General features: G+C 37.6%; 1 protein-coding gene across 5 annotated transcripts in view; it reads right to left on the bottom strand.

Annotated features, from left to right (window-relative positions):
- Positions 1-12,486, bottom strand: part of PLSCR4 (phospholipid scramblase 4) — a 66,668-nt gene extending 54,182 nt beyond the window's left edge. For 4 of the 5 annotated variants that reach the window (XM_017889321.1, XM_017889323.1, XM_017889325.1 and 1 more), the window contains exon 1: positions 12,262-12,450. The gene's annotated coding sequence lies outside the window, so the exon portion shown is untranslated. Of the gene's footprint in view, positions 1-12,261 lie in introns of all 5 variants that reach the window. The other variant, XM_017889322.1, reaches the window with a different exon arrangement.
- Between the last annotated feature and the right edge of the window lie 6,230 nt (positions 12,487-18,716).

The raw sequence follows: 18,716 nt of genomic DNA, 5'->3' as shown, positions 1-18,716 counted from the left end.
AACATTGTACTGGAGGTTCTAGCCAGAGTGATTAGGTTAGAAAAAAATAAATAAAGCCATCTAAATTAGAAATAAAGAAATATGACATACATTTTTAAGTCATATCAAAGTTTCTAAGGAATTCATTAAAAACTAAGAATAAACAAGTTAATCAATGAAGCAGGATACAAGACCATACAAAGATCAATTGTATTTCTATACCCTGGCAATGAACAATGCAGGAAATCAATTACACTTATAATAGTATCAAAAAGAATAAAACAACTACAAATAAATTTAATTAAAAAGTACAAGACTTGTGTACTTAAAACCATGAAATGTTGAATTAAAGAAGATCTAAATAATAAGAAAGATATCCCAAGTTCATCTTAATATTGTTAAGATAGCAATACTCCCCAAATTTACCTACAGATGAAACAAAATCACTATCAAAATACAAGTTGCCTTTTTCCAGAAACTAATAAGCTAAACACAGAGTTCATATAGAAAAAAAAGGGACCCATAAAGGCCAAAACAATCTTGGAAGCAAATGAAAAATGGAAAATTCAGACTTCCTGATTTCAAAACTTAATACAAATCTACAGCAATCACAACAGTATGGTATTGGTCCAAAGAATAGACATATAGGCCAATGGAACACAAATGAGAATCCAGAAATAAATCTTTGCATTTATGGGTAATTAATTTTTGACAAGGATACCAGGACAGCAAGGAACAGTCTTTTCAACAAATAGTGCTGAAACAACTGTACATCCACATACAAAAAAAAAACAAAAACAATCCAAGAACTAAAACAAAACAAACTTGGACCCCTATAACACCCAATACAAATAATTAATAAAAGTATATTATAAACTTAAATGTAGGCCAGACGCGGTGGATCACACCTGTAATCCCAGCACTTTGGGAGGCCGAGGCAGGCAGATCACCTGAAGTTGGGAGTTCAAGACCAGCCTGACCAACATGGAGAAACTCCATTTCTACTAAAAATACAAAAATTGCTGGGCGTGGTGGTGCATGCCTGAAATGCCAGCTACTTGGGAGGGAGAGGCAGGAGAATCGCATGAACCCAGGAGGCAGAGGTTGCTGTGAGCCAAGATTGCACCACTGCGATTCAGCCTGGACAACAAGAGTGAAACTCTATCTCAAACAAACAAAAAAAAAAAAAAAAGGGAAAAGAAAACTTAAATGCAAAAGATAAAGCTAATAAACGTTAGAAGAAAACACAGGAATAAATCTTCATGACATTGGGTTAGGCAATGGTTTCACTGATACGACACCAACAGTAAAAGCAACAAAAATAAATAAATAAATAAATGGGACTCATAAAAATTTAAAAGGTTTGTATTTCAAAGGACATCCGCAAGAAAATGAAAACACAACCCACAGAATGAGATAAAATATTTTCAAACCATTTATCTGAGAGACTTTTGTCTAGAATAAAGAATACTCCAACTCAAAAATAAAGACAAATCAATTGAAAAATGGCCAAGGAATTTGCATATTTCTTCAGAGAAGATATATTAAAGCCAATAAGGACATAAAAATATTCTCAATATCACTAGTCATTAAAAAAAATGTGGATCAAAACTAATTAAGGCATTAAGGCTGGGCACAATGGCTCACGCCTGTAATCTCAACACTTTGGGAGGAAAAGGTAGGAGGATTCCTTAAGGTAAGGAGTTAGAAACCCTGGGTAACATCATGAGACCCTGTCTCTACAAAAAATTAAACATTAGCTGGGCATGGTGGCATGCACCTGTAGTCCCAACCACAGGAGAGGCTGAGGTGGGAGGATCTCTTGAGACCAGGAGTTGAAGGCTGCATTGAGCTATGACTGTGTCACTGCACACTAGCCTGGGTGACAGATCAAGATCCTCTCTCTTAAAAAATAACAACAAAACTACAGTTAGATACTTTTCACACCTAGTAGGATGGCTATAATGAAAAACGTAACAACAAGTTTTAGGAAATATATGTAGATATTGAAACCTTCACATGTTGCTGAGGAATGCAAAATGTTACAACTGCTTTGAAAATCAGTCTGGAAGTTCCTCAAAAGGTTAAACACAGAGCTTCATTATGGTTAAGACAATTAACCATATCCTCTAGTAATTTCATTTCTAGGTATATACCTAAGAGAAATGAAAATAAATGCCTTCACAAACACATGTTCATAACAGCATTACACATAATAGCTAACAAGTAGAAACAACTCAAATATCCATCAACTGGTGAACTGATCAATTTTTAAATATCCCTACAATGAAATATGGCTCAGCCGTACAAAGTAATTTAGTATTGATACATGCTACATCCTGGATGAACCTTGAAAACATGACACTACTAGAAAGAAGTCAGTCACCAAAAAAACCATATAGTGCCTGATTCTACTTATGTGAACTATCCAGAATAGGCAAGTTCATAAAGGTAGAAAGTAGATTTGTGGTTTCAAGAAGATGGGAAATGACTGCTATTGAGCATGGGTTTCTTTTTGGAATTATGAAACTATTCTAACATTAGACTGTGGTGATAGCTTCACAACTCTGAATACACTAAAAATCAATGAACGGTATACTTTGAATGGGTGAATTTTATGGTATGTGAATTATATCTCAACAAAGTCATTACAGAGAAAAAGAAAGCTGGAGTGGTTATATTAATATCTCACAAGTAGATTTCAGAGCAAAGAAAATTACCAGAGATAAGAAGGGCTATCACTTAAAAGTAAGAGACAATTTCTTAACAAGAAACAGCAATCCTAAGTGTGACTGATCCTAACAATGGAGCTTCAAAATACATGAAGCTAAAACTGGCAAAATTTAAACAAATAAAGACAAATCCACAGCTATAGTTGAGGACTTTTACACTCCATTCTTAGAAATCTATAAGAACAAGCAGAGGGAAAATTTGCAATGATACTGGCACAACTAGGCAGCATGATCAACCAACAATGACATTTCTAGGACACCCCACCCAACAGCATTCGAATAAGCATTCTTTTCAACATACAGAACATTCACCCAGACAGACCACATTCTGGCTCATAAAACAAATCTTAAAATATTCCAAAATTTAAAATCATACAGCTTGTTCTCTGACCATAACATAATGAGCTAGGAATTACTAACTGAAAGATAATAGGAAATTCTCTAACCTTATAAAAATAAAACAACACATTTCTATGTAATCTAAATCATAACCTGATAAATTAAATTGGGCCTAAAGCTGCCTCTGCAAGTAGCAGACTGCAACCTGATTTGAGGGTGTATTCTTGTAACAAGTAGCTGAGTCTCAGCCAATGACGGTAGCAGAGCTTCAGCCAGTCATGGGCTGTCAACTGATCAGACCATGTCCGTTGAAGGCAAATGCCTCATCACACCATGACCAAATAAAGCAAATACTACGCTGGATCCAATCAACTGATTTATATATGTCACTTCTTTCCTCTGTTTATGAATACTGCCTGCCCATGTTGCTGGGTGGAGCTCTCTGAAACTCTTCTGGTTATCAGTGCTGCCTGATTCATGAATCGTTTTTTGCTCAAACTCTGCTGAATTTGTCTAAAGTTTTTCTTTTAAGAGTTTCACATGAGAAGTCAGATCTTGAAGCAAGCTTCCAGTGATCCCAGGAGCACCGAGTGACCAAGGTAAGGTACCCACCATGCCCAATGTGCTCACTGCTCTTTCTCAGCAACTGGGGTCATGGGTGAGATTTTTTTAAATCTGAGCTTCATGAACTTCTGATTTGAGCTGAGTTTGAGTATTTTTGATCTACACTGGTTTCAAAGTCATGACAAAAACATGACTGGGCCCAGTAGGGAGGCCTCAGGTATTTGACTGGGTCAGACATAAAATAAACTCAGTTCAATAGGTAGGAAAGGTTAATAAAAGACATGGAATCATGGGTTTATCTGGTCAAAGGTTGCTAGAACTTCACCACCTGCAATTGTAGGCAACTTCATGTATAAAAACTAGAGACCCAGAACCTGTGCTTTTCGAGACGAAGGGGAGAACCTTACCAAAAGTAACTTAGAATGGCTACAGTGGGAAAATTCCTTACAAAGGCAAACAAGTTTATGTCTTTACAGTTGTAATGGCTACAGGGCCCAAGAGTACATATTTTCATACATATTTTAAATCCAAACCAATGGATCCCAAAATAAAGAACCCTATGCCTCAAGATATCTGCCTTTATGGTAAACAGTCATGCAACTGGAAAAGACATTGTCCACTTTTATACCAGCCATCTAATGGATCCACTCCCTTTTGTCTGATTGTTTCTCCACTAGAGGAAGCTCCCAAAGACTTTAATCCCAAAACAATAACCCATCAGTCTCTCAGAAAGGAAAAGCAAATTCTGTGATGGGGGTTTCAAACCTGAAAAGTTCCTAATTGACACTTGGACCATTTTCTGAAAAAAAAAAATTGTATGAATTCTTCAAATTCAAAAAAATGTGTAAGAATTTGTTCTCTCTGTTATTTGTATTTCATCCTGCTTCTTCCATGGGAATCTTTCAGTTGACTGAAACCCCTCTTCTCAAGTTCTTGCTAACTATATGCTCTGCCAACTGTATACATCTCTTTCTTGTCATCATGACCCTGACTATGCTCGAAAACTGTTGAAGAACAAAAAAAAAAAAAAAAAAAAAAGAAGAAAAGAAAGCAAAACAAAAACTGTTATGTGTGTCATTTATTCTTGAAAACAAAGAAATGAACAGAAAGATAAACCAATCTCTATCTTATATAAGACAAGATTAAAATATTCATGCAGAATTCTGGCACATAAAATGCTATATAGACTAAGCATCCCTAATCCAAAAGTCCAAAATCTGAAATGCTCAAAAATCCAAAACTGTGAGCACCAACATGATGTCACAAGTGAAAGATGATGAGGACACTGTTAACACTGCAAAGTGCCTATAGATGACATGGTGAAAATATGTGATGGGTTTATTGAAGGACTAGAAGAGCATTCATTCATCACAGAATAAGAAATTGTGTCAGTTTGTAAAATCAACAGAGACTTCTAAAACAAAACCATTGTTAATGAGACAGATGACTCCAGAGGAAACATTTTGAAAAGCCATCCATCAGAATGCTTTCTCATTTGTAGAGAAAACACTTGCTGGTCACTTGGCTACTTCTGATATTTCTTCTCACTTAAAATAATAAAATACAGTGAACAATAACCTTGTAATCAAAATACAGCATTGTAGGTAAAGAATGAAAGCCTGCCATTGCTTATTGGCGACTTTCTGATACAGGCATTCTGGAGATACTACTGTGCTGCTTAGTTACCCCAAACACATTGTCTTTTCACTGTATTAACGATACATCCTATTTTTTACTGTTAAGCACTTATTTGTGAGTAATATAAGAAAATGATTACTTATCAGTAGCATAATGAATTTAGAGTCAGGAATGATGGCGATGTCACATATAACCACAGATTGTCCACACAGGCGATTGAGATACTGATACCTTTGCTTTCCAATGGTTCAATGTACATAAACATTTCATACCCAACATTATCAAAAATATTGTATAAAATTATCTTCAGGCTATGCGTTTAAAACATAATGGGACATAAATTTCATGTTTACTTGGATCCCATCCTCAAGATAGCTCATTATGTACATGCATGCCTTGTTTTATTGTGCTTTGCTCTACTGTGATTCACAGATATTCCATTTTTTTAAACAAATTGAGGGTTTTTTGGCATCCTTGTATCGAGGAGTCTATCAGCACCATTTTGTAGAACAGCATGTTATCAGTTTGTCTCTTTGCCACATTTTGGTAATTCTCACAATATTTCAGACTCTTTCATTACAATTAATCTGTTATGGTGATCTATGATCAGTGTTATTTGATGTTACTATTGTAATTGTTTTGGGACCCCATGAACCATGCCTATATAAGATGGTGAACTTAATAAATGTTGTCGTGACTGCTCCACAGAGCAACTATTCTCCCATCTCTCTCCCTATACTAGGACCTCCCTATTCCCTGAGACACAACAATATTGAAATTAGGCCAGTTAATAAGCCTACAAATGCCTCTAAGTACTCAAGTGAAAAGAAGGTTCGTGCATCTCGCACTTTAAGTCAAAAAGCTGGAAAAGATTAAGCTTAATGAGGAAGGCATGTTGAAAGCAAAGACAGGCCAAAAGCTAGGCCTAGATTCCTCTGATGAATCTAGGCAATGTAAATTGAAAACGTTCTAAGAAAGATTCACCATTTTAGATACCATTAAGAACTTTTGTTATTCATGAGAGGAAGTCAAAATATAAATATTAACAGGAGCTTGGAAGAAGTTGATTCCAACCCTCCTGGATGATTTTGCGGGATTCAAGTCTTCAATGGATGAAGTACCTGCAGATGTGAGAGAAATAGCAAGCGAACTAAGAATTAGAAGTGAATCATGAAGATGTTACTGAATTGTTGCAGTCTCATGATGAAGCTTTAAAAGATCATTGCTTCTGTGGATAAGGAAGAAAATGGAAGCCATTTCTCAGGTGATTTTAATATATCCCCTCCCCTCCTGGCCCCAACACACACACCTCCAGTTATAGATCTATGAAATTTTACCCCATTCAGATAAAAACCTATCTGCCGTAGGAATCATAATACATTCAATCAGATGTTCAATTTACCAACATAAGACATATCTATTTTTTTTCTCAAATCTCATTTGTAAACCCAAGTAAATTTCCTCTATACCAAATTCAAACTAAATTCAAAATATGCCATATAATATTTTTAAGTGATGCATTCTCATTTTCACAGAAGGAATGCACAATGAAAATAGTAGTAATTGTAAACTACATAAATATCAAGCACAATTGTTAACACATTATAGTAAAACATTATGATAAAATCATGTTCCTTTAAATATATAGTAACAAATAGTTTTGTAAAAATCATTAAATATTTACATTCAAATGTTACACATATAATCTGGATAATTATAATGATAGCAATGTTTTTAAAAGTATGGAAAATCTGGAGAAAATATGCTAAGATATCAACATTTCCTCTTTAAATTTTCTACAATAAACGTATAATAGATTATATAAACTGAGTTTTTAAAATAATTGTAAAAGCCTGACAATGTACTCTCTTGTAGTGAATCTGTAACTAAAAGACATGCATGTTCATCAAAATAAAATTTTATGCACACCTTTCCAAGTACGATCCTCTTTACAGACTTAAAGCCAAATTTCTTGGCTCCTATGGTGGACTGTGTTGATTACTTTTATGGGTTTCTTGGCTACAGGGAACTGGGTAGTTCAGTGGGCTCAACATCAGTGGATTAAAGTCCAATGACTGAAGGATTCAGTCATTTCTGTAGACATCTTGTAAACTTAATAAGTTGCTGTCACATGGGCTGGAATTAGAGAAACTATTTGCAGGCTTGCACAAAAGATAAACCTAGGTCCATGTTGATAAAATATGCTGCAGCAAGAATATCCCACAAATACACAGTCTCTTCATTATAATTACATGTTAACACATATGTATTTAATTGTATCTTTGCATAAAATCAATTCTAGAAGAAACTTAGGGAGTGATTAATTTTCAACAAATTAAAAGGGCAAAACCTAAGATTTTATAGTGTTTTTATAACCTACATCAATATATTTATTATTTTATTAACATCATGACTCCTTCAAAAGAAAACATGTATGGTAGAATATTTCATTCTCTGTAGCAAATGTGAAGGATCTTGGAGGTTAGCTATTTGGCTTTAATATAAAATAAAAGATGAGATTAAATGAAAGCAAAGTGATAGCCACAGTCCATACATAACCTTTATTAAACATATTAATTTGGTTCAAATTGTTTAAAGAGAATATCAGGTGTCTCCTTTTTAGCTTTCAAGAAGGAAATGTTTTTGTTACTTAGAGTACAAAAATATCCGAACAATATTCTCATGATGTTTATACAAGACATTAAGAAAACATTACCATGCCAACTATGATTACCAATAACGCCTCATTGTGTCACTTTACAGCTAGTCTTTTAGTATTTAAAACTGTAGTAAAACAAGATGTCATGTTGCATACAGTTAAGTCATTTCGATAAGAAACTTTACATTTATGAAAACAGACTTTTAAAAAAATAGATGTTACGTGCAAACAAACACAAATATAATTCAAGGAGCCAGCCGTGCATAAATTTACACAATATATTTATACAAAAAAAACCCCACCTACTCCAATTCCCATTTCCCATTTCAAAAGGCAACCACAGACATTAGATTTTTTTCTGTCTTCCAAGAGATTTTCTAAGCATATATAAAGTAATATACATAGTTTTTATACAAATGGCAATCATCTATATACTTTTCTGTGTCTTTTTATTTTCATTTATTAAAATGTCTTGATGTTAATTACATTTCAGTCCATATAACCTTATTCTTTTAATGGCTGCAACATAATGCATTTAACTGGTTGCTTAATGACAAAAAACTTAAATCGTTTCCAAATTTAGGCTATTATCAAAAATGCTGAAAAAAACATTTTCTTACTGTGTATCTGTGCATTAAATTATTGAAAAGAGAATTGATGGATCAAAGTTTTGTACATTTTTAAAGATACTATCCAATTGCACTCTAAAGAATTTGAATCAATTTAGACCCCAGACACAAAGTTGCATTCCTAACACAGCATTTTATCAACATTTTTGTAGTTGTCAATCTGATATATATATAAAAAAAAAGGTTTTATTTTCCATATATCTTATAAGATTATAATGAGGAGGCTGAGCCACTTTTATTATTTGTTTGAAAGCAATTTGCAACTCTATTTCTGTGAACTGCCTGTTTGTCATTTGTTCATTTCTGTTAGCTTTTTATTTCTGTCTTCTTTATATGAAAGGTATTAAAATTTTATATTAAAATTATCCTTTGAAAACTTACCGTTTGTCTTCACTGCATTTTTGCCACACAATTTTATTTTTGAGACCAGGTCTCTTTCTGTTGCCCATGCTGTAGTGCAGTGGCATGATCATGGCTCACTGCAGCCTTGACCTCTCAGGCTCAATCAATTGTTCTGCCTCAGCCTCCTGAGCAGCTGGGACTACAGGTGAGTGCCACCATGCCTGGCTAATTTTTAAATTTTTTTAGAGGTGGGGTTTCGCCATGTTTCCCAGGCTACTCTCAAACTCCTGGGCTAAAGCAATCTGCCCACTCCTGCCTCTCAAAGTACTGTGATGATGGGCATGAGCCACTGCCACCCAGCCTTATCATGCAATTAAAAACAAATTTTTTTTGCAGTCCATTTTAGATGTTTTCCTTCTTAAGGACTAGCATATCTATTTCTTTCATACTGAAGGACGAGCACTATAAAAATGAATTTTAGTACAATGCTGGTGAACATATGAGTATGAACATTCCTGTATTTTTTTGTTTATGAAAGTTAACTTGTTGTGAAATCTCTCAGGCAAAATTCTTCACTGCTGTGCTTGCAATAAACATCATAAACATCAATACTAGGGAAGGAGAAAAAGGAAGGGGACTTTAAAGGAAGCAGCTGAAAGAGGACACTTATAAAAGAAAAAAATGAGACAATATGAAAGGTTTTGTGAAATATATTTCTTCTGTAGTAAATGACAATTAATATATTCAAGAAGGCAATAGTCTGTATAAATTACCAATCACTATCAATTTTTTCTTATACACATGCATACATTATAGAAGTGTGTAATACAACATCCCTACTCATAATATAATTCAGCCTATATTCCAAATTATTTACAAAATATTTACTAACACACACACACACACACACACACACACACACACACACACACACAGTGTTTCAACTTGTTCTTTGTTTCATTTTGTGTTTTAAATTTAACTTATGTTTTGGACATATTCCAAGTTAGAACATTTAGAGCTACAATGTTTTAAACTGTATATTATTCTACCTTTGAAGATACCATACATTATGTAACCAATTCCCAATAAATGGCTACAGTTGTATCCATGTTTTCTACATTGTAAATAATCCTACTTTAAACATCTTTGACAGACATTTTTATTTGTACACCTGGGAGCATGTTTTGATGGAAAAATTCCAGTAAGTAAATGAACATTTGTAAATTTGAACAGCTTTAATCCTAAAACAGTTTCACCAATTCACATTTCCACTAAAAGTTTGTAAAATTATATTTTCCTCATTGCATTTTCAACAACACCTAAAGTTATCAGACTTTCAAAATTTGTAAAATTAATGCAAAAATTGATGTCTTACTTTATATATGTTTTGGATAATTAGTGTGGCTAACAGTATTCACTCTGCTTATTATTTGCTTATTATTTCTTTTGCTTTGAGTTGACTCATTTTATCCTTAACTGGGTCATTGATTTTGAAGGTCATTAATAAATTTTCTAGGTATATTAGCAAAATTATCTTTTTTTTTCTATTAACAACGTCCCTAGTTTGTATCTTTTTTGGGGAATGGAGATGTTAATAAAAATCATGTCCCTAAATGGGTCTAGGTTTTTGTATTATGCTTAGAAATGCTTTTCCCGCATCCAATGTGCACAAATACCTATTCGGGCTTTCTTTTTTCCTTGTTAGATTGCATATATTTAGATTTAAACTAGTAAGCCATCTAGACTACATTTGTCTGTTAATAGTGAGGAAAAGTTCCAGTTTTATTATCAGGTTTCCCAAATAAATTCCTGTTTGTCCAAGCACATTCAATTAAATGTTATTTCTTCTTCCCTCCCACTGATTTAAAATGTAAGCTTATCAAATCCCAGCTTTCCTTTTATTCTTCCATGTCTCTTCAGTTTCATTTACACATCTGGTAGTAGGTCTATTGCAGTGACTTTTAATCACCACAGTTTTATAACACCCTTTATTATATGAAAAAGTCTCCACTATATATATGTGAATATGTATAATATTAAATGTTAAAATTATAATATATACAATAATTATATATTTTGTATATTATTTGTAATATACATAACATTAATATGTTTGTTCTTTCACATGAGCTAAACAGTACAGTTAAAACAGTAACAAAACATTCAGTTAGGATTCTACTTATACGTTGTTTTAGAGAAATGATATCTGTACCCAGAAAATGTTATGTACTTTATAGGATTCTCATGCATACCTTTTATATCTTCTTAAAATAATTTCTCAATTCTGTTATTTCATGCCAAACTGAATTTTACTTTGTTTTACTGTATTATCTAGTTTATGTATAAACATCAATTGATTTCTAGAAATTAAGTATGATGCAGTTGGAAACTTTGATAAATTCACTTATGCTTCCCATCAAATTTCAGTGTTTCCTATGGACATTAAGGTATCCACTCACATCGTGCATAAAGTGATTATACGTCCCCTACCCGTTGTCACTCGCCTACAGAATTCACAACCATGTCACAGAGTGTAATGATTAGCATTCTTGTCTTTTTTACATTTAATGGAAATGCCGCTAGTATTTCACAGCTAACCATGAGGGCAGATAGACAGATGGAGGTTGTCTTGTATTACTATTACAGGAGAATGCAATTAAATTAGGAAATCTACTCCCGTTTAAGTAGTATCAAGTTTGGTGCACTATATCTTCGTGTACTTATTTTGGTGGCTCCATTTTAAATGCAATATAAAATTAAAAACTAAATTGCAGATCCTAAGGGAAGATAAACAAGGCCACAAAATAAAAGAAAATTCTGTCTTTAAATATGAACGTTTTATTTCTAAAAACAAATCAACCACAGCCCCAAATCGCCCGTTTGCCCGAATTGACAATATGAGAGACGGATTTTCTCCTGTCACCGCCTCCACTCGCCGAGCACGTAGAGAAGTTACCATAAAGCGTTTTTACCTGCGAGTGGCCTGGCCTGAGTTCGTGAGCGCCAAGCCGTAGAAACGCCCGTTAGAGACCCAAGAGAAACCCAATCAAGCGAGATCTGTCACGCAGACCGAAACGAAAGGGCCGCCCCCGTGAAGTGCTGCCAGGACCCCCATCCCTGGGCAAGAAACTGCTCGTTCCCAAACCTGCTGCGTCTCCACCGCAGACGCACGCCCGACACCACGAAACTTCTGCAACCACCTGAGGATGCGACGCGAGCGCAGTGTCTGGGAACCGCCAGCGCAGTACGCCGCGCGACCCCCGCGCCTGCCCGCAGGCACCGCGGCCTCGGGCCTCCCCTTACGACAACCTCGGCCCCGCAGCCCGGGCGCCCGCGCCACCCAGTCCTGCTCTGCGCCCGCCTGTCCAGCCCCACTCACCGCCTGCCCCGCAGAATGCTGGGCACCGGCGACGCCAGACGCGGGGTCTAGTTGTATTGGCAGAGGAAAGGGAAAGAAGAGGAGGCAGGGCAGGGAGACGGAAGAGGATTTTTCAAGTTATAAACAAAGTAAACGCGCGGAGGGGAGGGCAAGGCGCGGGGTCCGGGGGCGGGTCCGGCTCGCCTGGACCCTCCTTCCCCGCGCGCGGCCGCCCCGTCTGGGACCCCGCCCCGCGCTGGGAGAGCCGCCAGCCCGCGGGGGCGTCTTCCTGGAGGGGGTGGGGCACCCTGAAGTCCGCTGAAACCTAAGAGCCGAGGAGGAGGAAGAAATGAGGAAAACAAGTTGTCACTACTCTAATAAGAGGTGAAAGAAAAGATAAAAGCCAGCCCACGGTCACTTGCTATCAGAGGGGCAGGTTGCAGGGCCTGGGAAAAGGAGCTTTGTTCATAGATTACTGCGCCTAGAAAGAAAATGAAGAAACCCCTCTTTCTCAAGAGCCTTTTTGATTTGCATTTGCGCCCATCCCCAGGTCCTCGGCTTGGTGATTTAGCCTTGGCAATGCCGTGCTGGCTGGAAACACTTGGGCATGGGGCCCAGGGATTCTGTTTTCTTTTCCACAGAATTGGGGGAGGCCAATTTGATCTTGGAGGGAAGGTGGGAGAGACGCCAAGAAAGGGGAAAGGGAGCAGGTTGCCCATGTTTTCTGACACTGGGAGAAAAATGTCATTTGTTTATTACTATTAGGCACAAATACTTCTTTCAAACCAATGGGATTCAGTTCTGTGGTGGTGCTTGGAGAGAAGCACAATACACTGACGGGAAGTGGGAGAACCTGAAGGTCGTCTGACCTTATAAAGAATCAGAACTGGACAGAAGTAAGTTTGATTAAGCTCTGAGGAGTACTTGGCAGAACCCCATTGGGGGAGAGGGTTGGATAGGGGAAGGGATGTGGGAGTGGAGTTCTAGCATTTTCCATTTTCCTTTATATGTGTGTTATTTGTTACTATTCCTGTGAGAATAGATTTAAAAATTCATACTGTTCTTCTCAGGAATAATTGCACAGAACATTTCTCAAATGCAGACATAGTATTTTATTGAAAGCATAAAACAAAGAAACTGGTGGTGAAACTAAATTATAACAGCATGTGTTACCTTCGTTTTAAATTTATGAAAGAGGCCAAGTAATTGAGCTTACGAATGTAAACATCCATAGTGGCCACATGAAAGATGCCAAAAATTTCAAGAGCAAAACATGTCTTGTGAAACATTTTGCTTTGAGGCATTAAAATAAAATCAAGTATGTCATACACCCCAAATCACAACTTTCGAGGGGAAGAAGAAGTAATCAATTTCCTGTCTTTCTGAAATTTCCTGATCTGATGACTTTCCAACCTGGACATTTCCAGGGATGACAAATTCACTACTTTTTATACTAATACCATTTTAGTTGCTCTGTTGCTCCAAGCTGTATTTCTTCATGTTATTTCCTTTTCACTGGTGGTTCTTATGTTACCACAGTCTACTTACAGTTAATAATGTACCACTTCACGTAAAGTTAAGAAATTTACAACTACTTTACAGTTCCTCAATTATATGTGCAAATGCTGTCAGATTTTACATACCCATTAATTATAGACTACACAACACAATGTTTTAAGTTTTGCTTAGTGTGTTGTCTTTTACAGAAATTAAAAGAAGAAGAAAATAGCTTTTCTATATTTCCACATACACACAATTTCCTGGGCTCCTCGTTTTTTTCTTGCAGATCTTAGTTTCACCTATTATCACTTACCTTCAGGCTAGAGACTTCCCTATAGTATTTCTTGTTAGTTTTGAGACAGGGTCTCACTCTGGTTGCCGAGGCTGGAGTACGGTGGCACAACCTCAGTCCACTGCAGGCTTGACCTCCTGGCCTCAGGTGATTCTTCCACCTCAGCATCCCAAGTAGGTGAGATTACAGGCTCACACCACCATGCCCAGCTAATTTTTTTTTTTTTCTTTTTTTGAGAGACAAGATTTGGCTATGTTACCTGGACTGGTCTAAAACTCCTAGATTCAAGCAATCTGCCTGCCTTGACCTCCCAAAATGCTGGGATTACAGGTGTGAGCCACTATACCTAGTCCCTTTAGTATTTCTTGTAGTGCAGAACAGCTACAGACAAATTCTTTTTAGATTTTTTAAATCTAAAAATGTTTTTATTTTGTATGAATTTTGTAATGATATTTTTACTGGTTATAGAATTCTGGGTGTACAGATTTTTTTATTTTATTCCCCAACAATTTTGACCTCCATTTTTATCTGACAGAATGCATATTATTGATTTTAAGAGTAACTTTTATCATTGGTTTTCTGCAGTTAGTCTATGATGTATGGTTCTTTTTGTATTTATTCTGCTGTGGTTTTCTGAGCTTCATAGATACAGAAGTAGATATTATTCACAAAATCTGAAAAACTTTCAGTCATTATTTCTTTACTGCACCGTCCCCATTTCTCTCTCGTCTCCTTCTGGAAATTCAGTTCAATTAGTTGTATGTTGGATCATATGATATTGACTCACAGCTCACCAATACTTTATTTACATTTTTCTGATTTTTTTTCTCTTTAAGTTAAATAATTTCTATGGATCTCTCTCAAAAATATGCTGACCCTTATTTCAATCTACTGTTAAGTACGTTACAGTATTAACACTTTTCAGTGCTAGTATTTCTGTTTGGTTCATTTGTGCAGCTTCCATGTCTTTTGATGAGATTTCACATCTGTTCATTCACTAAGACCATGATTTTCTTAACTTTTTAAATTATAATAACTGTTTGATATGGTTTGGATCTGTGTCCCTGCCAAACCTCATGTTGAAATGTAATCCCCAGTGTTAAAGGTGGTCTGTTGGGAGGTATTTGGATTATAAGGGAGAATCTCCGGCTTAGTGCCTTAGTGATGAGTGTGTTCTTGCTCTGGTAGTTCCTATGAGATCTGATTATTTAAAAGAGTGTGTCCCCTCCCGTCTCTCTCTCACTCTTGCCATTAATACAGCTGCTCCCCCTTTGCCTTCTGCCATGATTGTAAGCTGCTTGATGCCTCATCAGAGGCAGATGCTATCACTGTGCTTCCTGTACAGCCTGCAGAACCATGAGCCAATTAAACATCTTTTCTTTATAAATTACCCAGTCTCAAGCATTCCTTTACAGCAATGCAAGAACACCCTAACATACTGTTTTACTACTTTATACCAACATGTGTGTCACCTTGTCATGTATTTGTATGGGCTGGTTTTTTTTTTGGGGGGGGGGTGATGAGTCATGATTTTCTTTTTCTTACAATGGATATTACTTTTTTACTATACACAGGGCATTGCAAATAATATATCTGAGTTACGTCTTCTTCCTCTAAGGAGAAATCTTTCTCTGGCAGGCATTTGAGGGCTGATCACCTTTAACATCCAGAGCCATTGGTTTATGCTTTAAAGCAGGACTATTGAATACCTGAAGATTTTACTAGGCTCCTCTATCCTTGGTGTTATTCAGATTCCAAACAGTATTTCATTTGCTATATACAGCAATTGAAATCTCTGTCCAGTCCTTTCAGCTGCAGCCTTCTGCTTTCTACTGGCATCATTGGAGTGCCCCCAATAGACACACAGTTCCACAGTCAGTCAAGGATTTGAGGAATTTTAAATGGCAGGTATTAATGTTATTGTCTCTGTGTCTCCCTACTTTCTGGATTACTCTTCATTTATAACCACCCTGGTAGCCTGAAATCTCTACACCGATATCCCAACTCAGTAATTCGGATGCATTCTACTTGAGTTCTAGCTGTTACACTTGAGAACTGGGCGTACCCACAGGGAAAGTGTCTATAAATATGGGTCTCACTCAGTCACTGTAATTCCCTTTACTAGTTGAATTAGGACATTTTTGCATCACCACAAAAAAATACCTAAGGCTGGGTAATTTAAAAGAATAATGATTTAGTTGACTTGCAGTTCTGCAGCTTATACAGGAAGCATGACACCTAAATCTGGTCTGCTTCTGGGGAGGACTCAGGGAGTTCTTACTCATGGAAGAAGGCAAAGCAGGAGTAGGCATGTCACATGGGAAGAGAGGGAGCAAGAGGGAGAAGGAAAGGTCCTAGACTCTTTTAAAGTCTTTCAGGTCTCGCATGAACTAACTGAGCAAAAAGTCAGTTATCACCAAGGGGCTCGTCTAAACCATTCATCGGGGATCCATCCTCATCATGTAATCACCTCCAACCAGGAACCACCTCTAATATTGGGAATCACATTTCAACAGGAGATTTTGAGGGGACGAACATCCAAACCATATCATTCTACTCCTGACCCCTCAAAACCTATGTCTTTTTCACATTTTAAAATACAATATCGACTTCACAATAGTTCCCCAAAGTACTGAAAAAATACTTTTTCCAGTATTACTCAAAAGTCCCAAATTCCAAGTCACAAGTCCAGAGTTTCATATGGAGATGAGGTTTTTTTCACCTATGAACCAGTGAGATTAAAAACAAGTTATTTACCTACAATATACTGTGGTGGTACAGGCACTGGGTAAACATTCCCATTCCAAAAGGGAGAAATTGGCCAAAAGAAAGGGGCAATAGGCCCCACACAAGTCTGATCCCAAGAGAGCAGTCATTAAATCTCAAAGCTCCAAAATCTTCTTTGATTCTATGTCCCACATCCAGGGCACAGTGATGCAAGTAGTGAGCTCCCAACACCTTGGGCAGCTCCACCCCTCTGGTGTTCCAGGGTGTAGCTGCTCTCATAGGTTGGAGTTGGTTGCCTGTTTTGGTTCCAGGATGAGGTTGCAAGCTGCCAGTGGCTCTACCATTCTGGAGTCTGGAGGCTGGGAGCCGCCTCCCCACAACTCTGTTAGGTAGTGCCCTGGTGGGGACTCTGTGTGGGGGCTCCAAACCCACATTTCCCCTCTGTGCTGCCCTAGTAGAGATTCTATGTGAGGGCTCTGCCCCTGTAGCAGGCTCCTGCCAGGGCAGCCAAGCTTTCATTTTGTTTTGTTTTTGTTTTGGTTTTTTTTTTTTTTTTTTTTTTTGAGATGGAATCTGAGGCTGGAGTGCAGTGGCTGGATCTTGGCTCACTGCAAGCTCCGCCTCCCAGGTTCATGGCATTCTCCTGCCTCAGCCTCCTGAGTAGCTGGGACTACAGGCGCCGGCCACCACGCCTGGCTAATTTTTCTATTTTTAGTAGAGAGGGAGTTTCACCATGTTAGCCAGGATGGTCTCGATCTCCTGACCTTGTGATCCTCCCACCTCGACCTCCCAAAGTGCTGGGATTACAGGCTTGAACCACCGCGCCCAGCCTTTGATTTTGTTTTTTTGAGACAGAGGTCGCCAAGGCTGGAGTGCAGTGGTGCAATCTGGGCCCACTGCAAGCTCCGCCTCCCAGGTTCACGCCATTCTCCTGCCTCAGCCTCTTGAGTAGCTGGGACTACAGGTGTCCGCCACCATGCCTGGCTAATTTTTTGTATTTTTAGTAGAAACGGGGTTTCACCATGTTAGCCAGGATGCTCTCTGCTGACCTTGTGATCTGCCCACCTCAGCCTCCCAAAGTACTGGGATTACAGGTGTGAACAGCTGAGCCTGGCCCAAGCTTTCTTATATATCCTCTGAAATTGAGGGGAAAGCTGCCAAGTCTTCTTCAAACTTGCATGCTGTGGGCCTGCATACTTAACACCACATGGATGCTGCCAAAACGTATGGCTTATGCCCTCCAAAGCAATGGCTCCAGCTATGCCAGAGGCTCTTTGATCTCTAGCAGCAGCTGGAGAGGCCAGGATTTGGGGAACAATGTCCAGAGGCTGCACAGGGCAGCAGGGCCATAGGCCTGCCCCACTAAACAATTTTTTCTGCCTAGGCGTCTGGACCTTTGATGGGATGATCCACCTTAAAGATTTCTCAAATGCCTGCTAGATCTTTTCTTATTGTTTTCGGTATTAGCATTTGCTTCCCTTTTTTGTCATGCTAATCTCTCTAACAAGTTGCTGCTCTGCAACCTGCTTATATTTCTCTCCTGAAAATGCCTTTCCCTTGTTAGCCACATAGCCAGGTTCTGAATTTTCCAAATTTTTAAACTTTGCTTCCCTTTTATATTTAAATTCCAACTTTAAGTCATTTCTTTGCTTCAGTACCTGATGGTAAACTGCTAGAAGTAGTCAGACCACATATTGAATGCTTTGCTGCTTAGAAATTTCTTCCACCAGATATCCTAGGTCATCACTCTTGAGTTCAAACTTCCACAGAACCCTAAGTCATGAACACACTGCAGCTAAGTTCTTTGTGAGGGCATAATGGGCTACCTTCACTCCTGTTCCCAATAAATTCCTCATTTCCATGTGAGACCTCCTCAGTCTGGACTTCACTGTCCATATTTCTATCAGCATTTTAATCACAGTCATTTCACCACTTAAGAAATTCCAAACTTCCCCTC

Source organism: Rhinopithecus bieti, unplaced genomic scaffold, assembly GCF_001698545.2.
Source record: "Rhinopithecus bieti isolate Rb0 unplaced genomic scaffold, ASM169854v2 scaffold_19037, whole genome shotgun sequence".
NCBI classification, from domain to species: domain Eukaryota; kingdom Metazoa; phylum Chordata; class Mammalia; order Primates; family Cercopithecidae; genus Rhinopithecus; species Rhinopithecus bieti.
Note: the sequence above shows the minus strand (reverse complement) of the source record. Positions and strands in the feature narration are given on the sequence as shown.